Source organism: Garra rufa, chromosome 22 (assembly GCF_049309525.1).
Source record: "Garra rufa chromosome 22, GarRuf1.0, whole genome shotgun sequence".
Taxonomy (NCBI): Eukaryota; Metazoa; Chordata; class Actinopteri; order Cypriniformes; family Cyprinidae; genus Garra; species Garra rufa.
The window spans coordinates 13,871,980-13,883,105 of record NC_133382.1 but is presented as its reverse complement, the minus strand read 5'-3'; the positions used below and the strand labels follow the sequence as shown (position 1 = coordinate 13,883,105).

Below are 11,126 nucleotides of genomic sequence, written 5' to 3'. Positions count from 1 at the left end.
TGACAGTGAATAGCACAGGCACAATTACTGGTGTAAACATAGATATCTATTGGTACAATATGCGTCACATGACTATAAATATGCGTCATCGTTTTCAAAAGCCTCCGTTTTCACAGTCCACACTACAACGTGAAAACGGCGTTTTCAAATTTATCTACTTTGGCCGGAGTTTTTAGAAATAATCGTTTTCTGTGGTAAAAACGGGGTTTTCGTGTAAATTAGAGGCCAAACCGCAGGGAAATATCTGCGTCTTTCCTTCGTGTAAACGGGGCCTAAGTAAACAATAGGTTTACTGTAAACCTATTGTTTTAAATGCCCGAACATGCACCAAAAGCGTTAAAGTCAGTCAGGGAGGATCGGAAAATAGGGCTCCCCCGAAAGCCACTTTGTAATTTGAACCCTGCATACTAGGAATTTGTGCTCTGCATTTAACCCATCCAAGTGCACACACACAGTAGTGAACACACACCCGGAACAGTGGGCAGCCATTGCTGCGGCACCCGGGGAGTAATTGGGGGTACAGTGCCTTGCTCAAGGGACTCACCTCAGTTGTGGTATTGAGGGTGGAGAGAGTGCTGGTTATTCACCTTCCCCACCGACAATCCCTGCCGGACCTGAGACTTGAACCCGCAACCTTTGGGTTACAAGTCTGACTCTCTAACCATTAGGCCATGGCTGCCCCCACCTTACCTATAGCCTTCTCTGGACTCATGTTCTGTTTCTCTCTTGTAAACACATTGATCAACTGGATTCTGTACAAATGTTTTCACACAGATAGTCGTATAACATTTTATTCCAGTTTCGACCTGATTGCTTTAGCCCATACAATGATTTCTCCAGTTTACACACAATTTTCTCATTTGTCTGAGATTTTACATCATATCCCTCTGGCTGCTCCATGTAAATCTCACAATCAATCGGTGCATGTAGGTAGGCAGTTTTAACATCCATCTGATGGAGGATCAGATCCTCCTGAGCAGCTTTCTGCATCAACACTCTCACACTGGTAAGGTTGACAATAGGAGAAAGTTTCTCCATAATCTATTCCCATCTCCTGACTATAACCCTTGGCGACATAGCGGGCCTTGTACTTGTCAGATCCATCAACATTGTTTTTGATAGAATACACCCATCTACCCCCCACTGCTTTCTTGCCCTCAGGTAGGGTGGTCAGAGTAAATGTGGTGTTATCCCTCAGTGATTTCATCTCCTCATCCATTGCATCTACCCACTCTCTTGAGTTGGATGAAGTTACAGCTTCTCTGAAAGTTTGAGGTACATTGGAAACCATCTTGTAGCAATAATCAATGTTGATCTGAGCTTGATCCCTCTCCACCCCATAGAAGTCTGGCCCCTCCTTCTCTCTCTACTAGGGTATCTCCGTGGGGAATGTAATTCTGGCTTGACCTCAGCTAGCTGCAGGCTTATCTGACTTGGGCCTTGTCTAGTCTCTAGGATGTCACACTGCTTAGGTTTGTCAGGGTCAGGTCTGGTTGTGCTATACTTTACACGAACATCATCATCATCAGACATGTCAACAGTCTCCTGTCCCTCAACATTGGACATGAACCTCACCAGTCTGTGTTTCATCACCTTTCTACTATCAGGATAATAAACCATATAGACTGGACTGTTCTTGTCATACCCAACGAAGATACCTTTGTCAGACATTGAGTCTAGCTTCTTCCTGTCCTGTCTATAGGCATAACATACAGTACCAAATGTCTGCATCCTGGACACATTGGGTCTCCTTCCTGTCAGCATAAAATAAGGTGTCTGTCTGGTGCGGTTATTGAAACATCTATTCCTCACCACTGCTGCTGTCTGGACTGCATACGGCCATAGCTCCTTTGCTAACTGGCTTCCCAAGAACATACATCTAGCCATGTCAAACAGGGTTCTCCAGTTGCGCTCAGCGGTACCATTCTGGTGTGGTGAGTATGGTGCTGATGTCTCATGTCTGATTCTGTTCTTACGGAGTAGTGTTTGATAACCCTGCCCAGTAAACTCAGTACCATTGTCAGACCTGATACATGTAACTTTCCCATATGGGGCTGTGTCAGCTAGGAACCTCTCTGTTGCTTCCACTGTGTCACTTTTGTGCTTCAGAAAGTACACAAACACTGCACTTGAGTAGTCATCAATAAAGGACAGAGCATACCTATAGCCTTCTCTGGACTCAGGATCAATGGGGCCTGCCAAGTCAGTATGTACCAACTCTAAAGCTGACTTGGCCCTCACATCAGGTTTCCTGTTCCTGCTCTGAGTGAACTTTAACACACACTTCACATTGCATAGACTTGGATACTTCACCCTTTATTGACATGCCATCTACAACACTCTCTAATTTCTGAACATCATCAAAATTGCAGTGTCCCAAAATCTCATGCCACGTCTGAATATCATGGCAACTCATAAATCTATCATCACAGTCATTGTTCACTGGCACAGTAGGCAAATAAAACAGTCTGTTATGTTCATGAATGAGAAAACGTGTACCGTCTTTGTACTACAGGAATGAGCCTGGAATGAGTCGTCGAAGCTCTTAAACTTGGCCAGCTCTGTGATGATATGCGATGTTGCACCGGTGTCCACCATCAACCCCTTTCTGGTGACACCACTCCCTGGCCGACGATCACTGGTCACCAGCTTGAAGGCAAACGTGTTGTCTGCCTCTCCGTACACCCCATGTGCATTGTCCTGCTACTGCTGTTTCCTTCCTCCTTGCCATGTGGTACTCTTTCCCTGGCTGTACCACTGTTGACCACGCTGACACCATCTTGCCTTGTGTCCTTTCTGGCCACAACGAAAACACTCAATGTTCTTGCTCTCAGTACCCCGCACCCTTGCTCCTGCTGGGGCACTGGCCTTCCTAGGATGTGCCCAGGCACCCATGACGTTGTCTTCAGCCACAGCTGTGCGGATACCCTCAGTGTTCTCATAACTTTGCAGTTTTGTCTTAAAGTCCGCAAAAGAGAGAGTCTCATCGCTTTGAGTGACAAAAATGGAAAAAGGCTTAAATGATTCTGGAAGGACCTTCAAAACCATTGCAACTAATAGTCCATCACTCAAGACCTCTCCAGCATTCCTCAGCGCTGTGATGAGGTCTCGGCACGTATGACGTAGTCAGTCACACTCTCGCTACTTAGCTTTTGCAGGGAAGTCAGTTCTGTGTAGAGACTCACAATGCGGGGCTTACCCTTGCCAGCATAATAGTCCCGCAAAATCTTGAGTGCTCCACGGCCGTCATCTGCAGCCTCTCGCATGACCAGGGAATAACTTTTGTCATCAAAACATTGGATCAATTCAGCATATTCTTCAGCATTCTTTGCTCCATCCTCAACCAGTGCGGCTGCATCCGCACCCTCAGTAGGCCCATTTAAAATTGTGTCCTTCAATTTCTGTAACCGCAGATGGCCCAAAAACTTTGTCTCCCACAGTTCATAGTTCTTTTCGTCTCCATCGAACACAAGACGAGACCAACGTGAATTTGTTCGTTCACTCATGGTGGTAGTACTCCAAACCTGCAAACAAACTGTGTTGCAGTGGCTACTCACGCCGTATCTGCACAAACATCAACGTGCCTGGGCCCATAACCTGTTAAGCAGAGCTCAAATAGATACCGGCCATATGTTTCATGTGTCTGGAAAGAACAAACATGACTGGAGCCTGGATGCAGTGAGAACATTCAATCAATTGTTTATTGGTATAGGTGCAGCTTAAATAGGAGAGCACATGGTATGGTCACATGACAAACACACCTGTGAGGAATGCACAATAATTGGGAGCATAGTCATCAGCCAATCTATCAATTAACATAGAGCAAATAAACATTGTTCATGTACACATTTTTTTTTTTTTTTTAATTCTTTCTTGTCTTTTGCTTAAAAAATTTTATAAAAAAAAATAGGAATTGGCCCATATATATATATAATTAGCAAATAAATGAAACGCTATTGCCTATTTTTTAAAGGGGCCTTCATGTTTTAGTTGAATTTTTATCACCACATGGAATAATGCTGTGTCTTTCAAGGCACTTCAGTGGACTTTAAGAATGTTTGAAATGAAAAATTAAATCATATAGACGTTTTTCCTGAACACGGAAGTCACGCCTGACTCTTAACCTGAAGAATGCTTTGCATTTCCGGTCTCTAGTGTTTCTAGTCAAAGTAGCGTATATTCCGAGCTGTTAATCTAATGTTAAACCTATTAAAATGTTTTTAAAACGCACATGGCTCTATAGCGCCATCACTTTGTTATGTCATTTGTCAGTGCCTTACTCCTCAAAGTTTAATGAGTGTGTAAATGACACAAAGCTGCCGACGTTAGCTACATTAAAAACAGATAGATGCTATTTGAATGGGTTCCTATGGAGACCGGAACAGAAGAGCATCCAATCTGACGTTAGAATTCTTAATGGCGGCGCTCATCGTTTACTCATGAAAAAGGTCTATATTACAGCTACCTTTGGATCACACTAGTAAAGTTCTCTATTTCTATCTATAATTTAAATAGCTAGGTAGCTGATTTAATGTCAGTTCCAATGTGAAGGTTCACCTTTCAACGTGACAATGACCCTAAGCACACAGCCAAGGCAACACAGGGGTGGCTACAGGACAACTATGTGAATGTCCTAGAGTGGCCCAGCCAGAGCCCTGACTTGAACCCTATATCGAATATCTTTGGAGAGACCTGACAATGGCTGTCCATCGACGGTCACCATCCAACCCAACCAAGCTTGAGAGGATTTGCAACGAAGAATGGCAGAAAATCCCCCAGTCCAGGTGTGCAAAGCTTGTTGCATCATACCCAATAGACTCGAGGCTGCAATTGCTGCCAAAGGTGCTTCAACTAAGTACTGAGTAAAGCATCTGAATACTTACTGTATGTAAATGTGATATTTCAGTTTTTCTCTTTTTAATAAATTTACAGAAATTTCTAAAATTCTGTTTCATTTTGTCATTATGAGGTAAAGAGTGTAGATTAATGAGAAAAAAATATATAATTTAAACAATTGTAGGGCTGCAACATACTGGGGTTGCACAAGTTAGTGCACTCTTAGGGCTGGGTTGCGGCAGGAAGGGCATCCAGCGTAAAACATGCCAAATCGACTGTGCGGATAACTCCGCTGTCGCGACCCCTGATAAAGGGAGCAAGTCGAAGGAGAGAGAGTAGGGCTGCAACATAACACAATTAAAAAAAAGTGAAAGGTGTCTGAATACTTTCTGAATGCACTGTATATACCCAAACTGAAATTAAATAATTTTGAAGAATATCCTATTTGTTTGTAAATCATTTTTTTTTTGATTATTAATCCCTGTGGAATAATATGATTTGGTATATAACCTGAGAAGCACTGTTTTTTCTATATTAACATAACCATGCCTCATATATGCTTATTCTGGGCGTTACAATAAACAGTTTTGGGGTTAAACTCATGTCTATAAAAAATATGGAGGAAAAACAAGTTTGTAATTCTGATCATGCTCTGTGGTGATTCTTATTGTATTTTGCTATACAGTGAAATATGTGTGGCTACAACATTTAACCTTGTGTTCTCTCAGATAATTCTTTCATTTTTGGAAGACAGGAAGATGGAAGATGTTGTTCTCTGCCATTCAACCAATGACATGCTGGAAACATGCAAGAACTAACTTCTCTTCTCCAAGCTATTTTTGCTTAACAACATTTAAACTGTTGGTGTACAACTGATTTTAGTTGATGTATGAAGACAGTTTACCTCAAGTTAAAACAGTAATCAAATCATCACATTAGCTATTTGGATGTTCCGCTAATGTCTGCAACCACAAAATGTCACAATATTTTTTGTTATATCATATTTAATTTTGGTCCACTGTTTGTCATTTCAAACTGTAATTTAAAAAAGAAAAATTCTCGACACACTCTATAATGATATCAGAAATGTTTGCAAACAACTGGCTGAACTTCATGTTAAATAATTTCACAGTACCTTATTTAATCACTTTTGGTCATTAATTGCTGTCTTCCAGTTATTTAATCCGTTCTTCCTCCCTGTCTTCTGTGCACAGTTTAAAAGACAACTCCACCAGTGAAGACCTTGTGTTCATATATGACATCAGAGCTTTTTCCTGCCCACCCCTCTCATTCCGTTCTATTCAAGGAAAGTTTCCAAGACATTTCCAAGTCGACTTTGGCCTCTATGGATTGTACCTTCTCAGGAGAGAGTGAGATTCGATCTTTATAGACATGTGATGTTGACTCAAAGACATGCAGTTAAGCAGAACGTGCTGCACTCTGACAAAATGTACAAATGCTGCAGTCTATCAGCATAAACTGTACCATATTACACAACTTCTTCAACAGCTGTTACTCAAACATCAACCATCAAAACACAGGGAACACTTTCTAAAGATAACACACAGCTAATAGTGACGTGTTGGTTATAAAATGGAAGGACAGAATTGAGGCAAGGATCTATTTACACTGTTTATTACCCTCTGCTATTGTTCGGCCATATAAATAAAAGATCCTGCATGGTCTGAGAACTAAGAAATGTATTAATTTGGGGCTGATCATTTGGACTAGAATAAATGGGCAGCAATACTGAATAAATACTCTCTAGATCTCACCCTTCTCCTCATTGAGGAAGCTAAAAAAAATGAAATGCAAAAGGAAATTAAGGTAGCTAAAGGTAAAACCTCTGAAGAACATTCTCCTGAATACAGACTAATCAGAAAGACTGTATGGTATGAGAGACAAAATACATAACACCTGGCCAGAAGGTTAAGGTTGGTTTCATTTAATTTACCAAGTAGTGATATGAGGAAGATTCTCATGCATCAATGTCTTCGGGAGCACAGGATTTTTCAGATTCCAGATGCAACTTGGTGTCTCAGGTAAAGAAAAGAGGCCACAGAAGACAAAGAGGACACAGGCATAAACCATCGAGGAGCCCAAGGAATTATGTGAGACAAAGGCCGTAATTAATATCAAATGCTCAATTATTAATTTCAAATACTCCTGTTGCATTTAATTGTTTCTCTGTTCTTTCTAAGGGCCTTATATTCGCTCCATTCAGCCACTGAGTTTTGAAATAAAGTGAAACTAAAGTTCATTTTTATGGCAGTTACATCATAAAGTGTGGTACCACAACAATTATAATGTGTTTTAACAAATTAATCCACATAAGTGCCACTTCATTCAAACCTTCACTTTTTTCCACTAAGAGATTCAGTTTCAAGAGACACTCAAGAGATTCAAGAGACACTTAAAACTTTTATTAATAAAGTCTCACATGATGTGGATTGTTTTGCCAATTAGAGGAAACCAATGCACCAGAATCTAGCAAAGACTAAAATGGGTATTTGAAAAGAAGGAAATCAATGTGAAACTGGCAGACAAGGAAGTTGCTGTTGTCTGAGGAAGAGTTCAGCACTTAAAATAAAGGCTCTAAAGGGTTGTTTTTGCAATGATGCCATAAAAAAAACATTTTTGGTTCCCCAAGGAACCTTTCAGTATAAACAGTTCTTAAAAGAACCATTTTGAAGAACATTTAAAAAAATCTAAAGAACCTTTTTCCACAATAAAGAACCTTTTCTGCATTTCAAAGGTTCCATGGATGTTCAAGGTGTTTTTTCTTTTTTCTTTTTTAGGCCTACTGGAATATGCAATGTTTGATTTGTGTAAAAGTTATTGCTGGTTACAGCCGTTCACACTAATTAATCTGAGTAACCAGCTGTTTTGATGATCCACTAATTGCCAAAAGTTTAAAGAATGTTTGTGTGAATAATACTGTGTCGAACTGAAACTTGTTGAACGTTTTTATTACTTAGCCCAGTTCATTAAAGGCTTTTTATGTTTAATCATGTGAGTGCCTTGCAATATTTTGTTGTTTCATTTATTATTTACCTCTCATGGATCTAATGAAACTCATTTTGAATGATATGAAACTTTGTGACTTTTGTGGTACTTGCTATGTGAACATATACACACACAAAAAATGTGTACATGATTTGAAAAGGTCTTAAAAAATAGTCAAACTTGTATAGGTGTGTGAATGGTTAATGAATGGGGAATATGAAAAATGCAGAACCTTTTTTCTGTGGTACAGTCTACAAATCAGCCATGATGCAGAAAAAAATCACGCATCAATGAAGAAAAAAAAACATCAAGAGTGCAAAATAAACACTTGTACTTACACATGTGTATACACATACACATATGAACTGCTGTGATTACAATAAAAGAGAAAAGTTTTGTGAATTTGGAAATAAATAATTAAGCCAAACTGCAGAAAAACTCCCTAAAACATCAACAGTGCAAAGTATACACATTCATTCTCTGTACACAGATACAGAGAAAGACTGAGATCAAAAGCTGAGTTTGAAACTGTTTACCAATTAGTTGAGCCAGAATATTTTTTTTTTTTTTACTATGATCAACAAAATGCTTCCTCTGTGTTTGATTGTATTATAATGCAATAACTGACACATTAAACCAAACTTTAAAAATAAATAAATTTATTTCGATTTGAGATATGACTATTAAAACTGTATTTAAATTGTATGTATTTTTTATATAATAGTGATATATATCAGATATATTTTGCTGGTTGCTAGGACATTTTGCTGGTCAACATTTTGCCAGTGAGAGTCATGAAATTTTAGTGATACAAATACTTTAACTACAGTGATATGTTTTGCTGAATATCTATACATTTTCTTTTTCAGAACAATCACTTTGTACATTTTATGTTCATTTTTAATAAAAGATTTGTTGTTGTTCAATAAATATGTTAACCCCTTAAGCTCTGCAGCTATTTGGGGGATTTCCGCCTGCATTTGGCCTACCTAACTTCAAATGGTTCCCCTATTGTCACGTATCTGGTCTATCCTGTCATCATGAACTCTTGCACCCATAGACTGTAAAAAAGATGGACAACGCGTTTCCGCTTCTTTCCACTATAGAAAAGTGAAGCCAAAACAGCTCAATATGGCCGCTACCATCTTGGGGGAAGTTACGTCATTTGGAGCCAGAGCATGCGCAGTAGAGGTTCGTTTGGAGCCAGAGCATGCGCAGTAGTGTCGTGAGGCGGAGCCGCGGTGTCAAAGTCCCGCCCAAACTCCCGCAGACCCAATCGCACGATCACAATCATGACAACACACCCCGTTTCAAATAACTACTTAAATGCAAACTTATTAGAAAAACGAACACCTGAGCATGAATCAGCATTATAAGAACTACCTCACACGATGGAAATCACCTTTGGAAAAAAATTATTTGCCGTGTAATTTGATTATTTAGTTTGGCTCACGTCCCATTAGATTACATGGAGAGGGTGGGGTTTATGACCTATACTGCAGCCAGCCACCGGGGGGCGATCGAAAACTTTTGGCTTCACTTTTCAGGACACCTATGGCACGCTTGCTTGCACCACACTTCATGGACTTCATTCCCCACAAGCCACTGCACTAATCACTGCATTCACCTGCTCTCACTTTACTGATTACCGGTCACAGCTGCACCTCATCACACTGACTGCATTTAAGCTTCTCACACACACAGCCACTCTGCGAAGTCTTATTGTTCCTTCTGGTCATTATTTCCGAGCGTTTATTCCCGTGTTTGATTTCCTGTGTTTTTGATTCCTGGACTCCTCCCCGTGTTTTGATTCTAGCTGCCAGCCCCGACCTTCTGCCTGTGTTTGACCACGATTTCTGCCTGCCCCTTTGTGTTTGTTTTGTTTCAATAAATGCTGCGAATGGATCCGCACGTCTCTGACCCTCCTTGTGACAGAAGACTTCGCCGCTACAAGGATCCAGCAGCGAGTATGGTGTCATCCGGTTCCAGCACGAACACCACGGTGCAGATCATGCTTCTCAAGCAGGGTGAGCGGACTATCGAGGATTTTGTTATGGACTTCATAGAATTGGCTAATCAGTCTACTATGGATGATGGATGCCTGATGATTTTCTTCCGTGGAGGACTCTTAGAGCCATTGGCTTCACTCATGCCCATGATTGAACCTAACTGGACCTTGCAATATTATATGGATCTTACTCTTTTGTTGTGTGGCTCTCCTTTTACTGTGGGAATTGTGGAGGAGGACCATCTTCCCACAGTAAGTTCCAGCTCAGAGCCACAGCATAAGATGTCTGCCAATCCTGAGCCTGTTCACAAGATGGCCGCCCTTCCTGAGCCTGTTGCCAGGATGGCTTCTGTTCCTGAGTTCCCGGCCAAGATGGTTAAACTCATGTCTATAAAAAATATGGAGGAAAAACAAGTTTGTAATTCTGATCATGCTCTGTGGTGATTCTTATTGTATTTTGCTATACAGTGAAATATGTGTGGCTACAACATTTAACCTTGTGTTCTCTCAGATAATTCTTTCATTTTTGGAAGACAGGAAGATGGAAGATGTTGTTCTCTGCCATTCAACCAATGACATGCTGGAAACATGCAAGAACTAACTTCTCTTCTCCAAGCTATTTTTGCTTAACAACATTTAAACTGTTGGTGTACAACTGATTTTAGTTGATGTATGAAGACAGTTTACCTCAAGTTAAAACAGTAATCAAATCATCACATTAGCTATTTGGATGTTCCGCTAATGTCTGCAACCACAAAATGTCACAATATTTTTTGTTATATCATATTTAATTTTGGTCCACTGTTTGTCATTTCAAACTGTAATTTAAAAAAGAAAAATTCTCGACACACTCTATAATGATATCAGAAATGTTTGCAAACAACTGGCTGAACTTCATGTTAAATAATTTCACAGTACCTTATTTAATCACTTTTGGTCATTAATTGCTGTCTTCCAGTTATTTAATCCGTTCTTCCTCCCTGTCTTCTGTGCACAGTTTAAAAGACAACTCCACCAGTGAAGACCTTGTGTTCATATATGACATCAGAGCTTTTTCCTGCCCACCCCTCTCATTCCGTTCTATTCAAGGAAAGTTTCCAAGACACTTCCAAGTCGACTTTGGCCTCTATGGATTGTACCTTCTCAGGAGAGAGTGAGATTCGATCTTTATAGACATGTGATGTTGACTCAAAGACATGCAGTTAAGCAGAACGTGCTGCACTCTGACAAAATGTACAAATGCTGCAGTCTATCAGCATAAACTGTACCATATTAC

General features: G+C 40.2%; 1 protein-coding gene across 2 annotated transcripts in view; it reads right to left on the bottom strand.

The window, feature by feature from the left end:
• LOC141297609 (alanine aminotransferase 2-like) overlaps positions 1–10,916 on the bottom strand; it is a 31,753-nt gene extending 20,837 nt beyond the window's left edge. Inside the window, exons 1-2 of one of the 2 annotated variants that reach the window (XM_073828030.1) lie at positions 10,769–10,916; positions 10,042–10,238 (exon numbers count right to left, since the gene is read on the bottom strand). The gene's annotated coding sequence lies outside the window, so the exon portion shown is untranslated. Of the gene's footprint in view, positions 1–5,971; positions 6,156–10,041; positions 10,239–10,768 lie in introns of those variants that run through there. The other variant, XM_073828029.1, reaches the window with a different exon arrangement.
• Between the last annotated feature and the right edge of the window lie 210 nt (positions 10,917–11,126).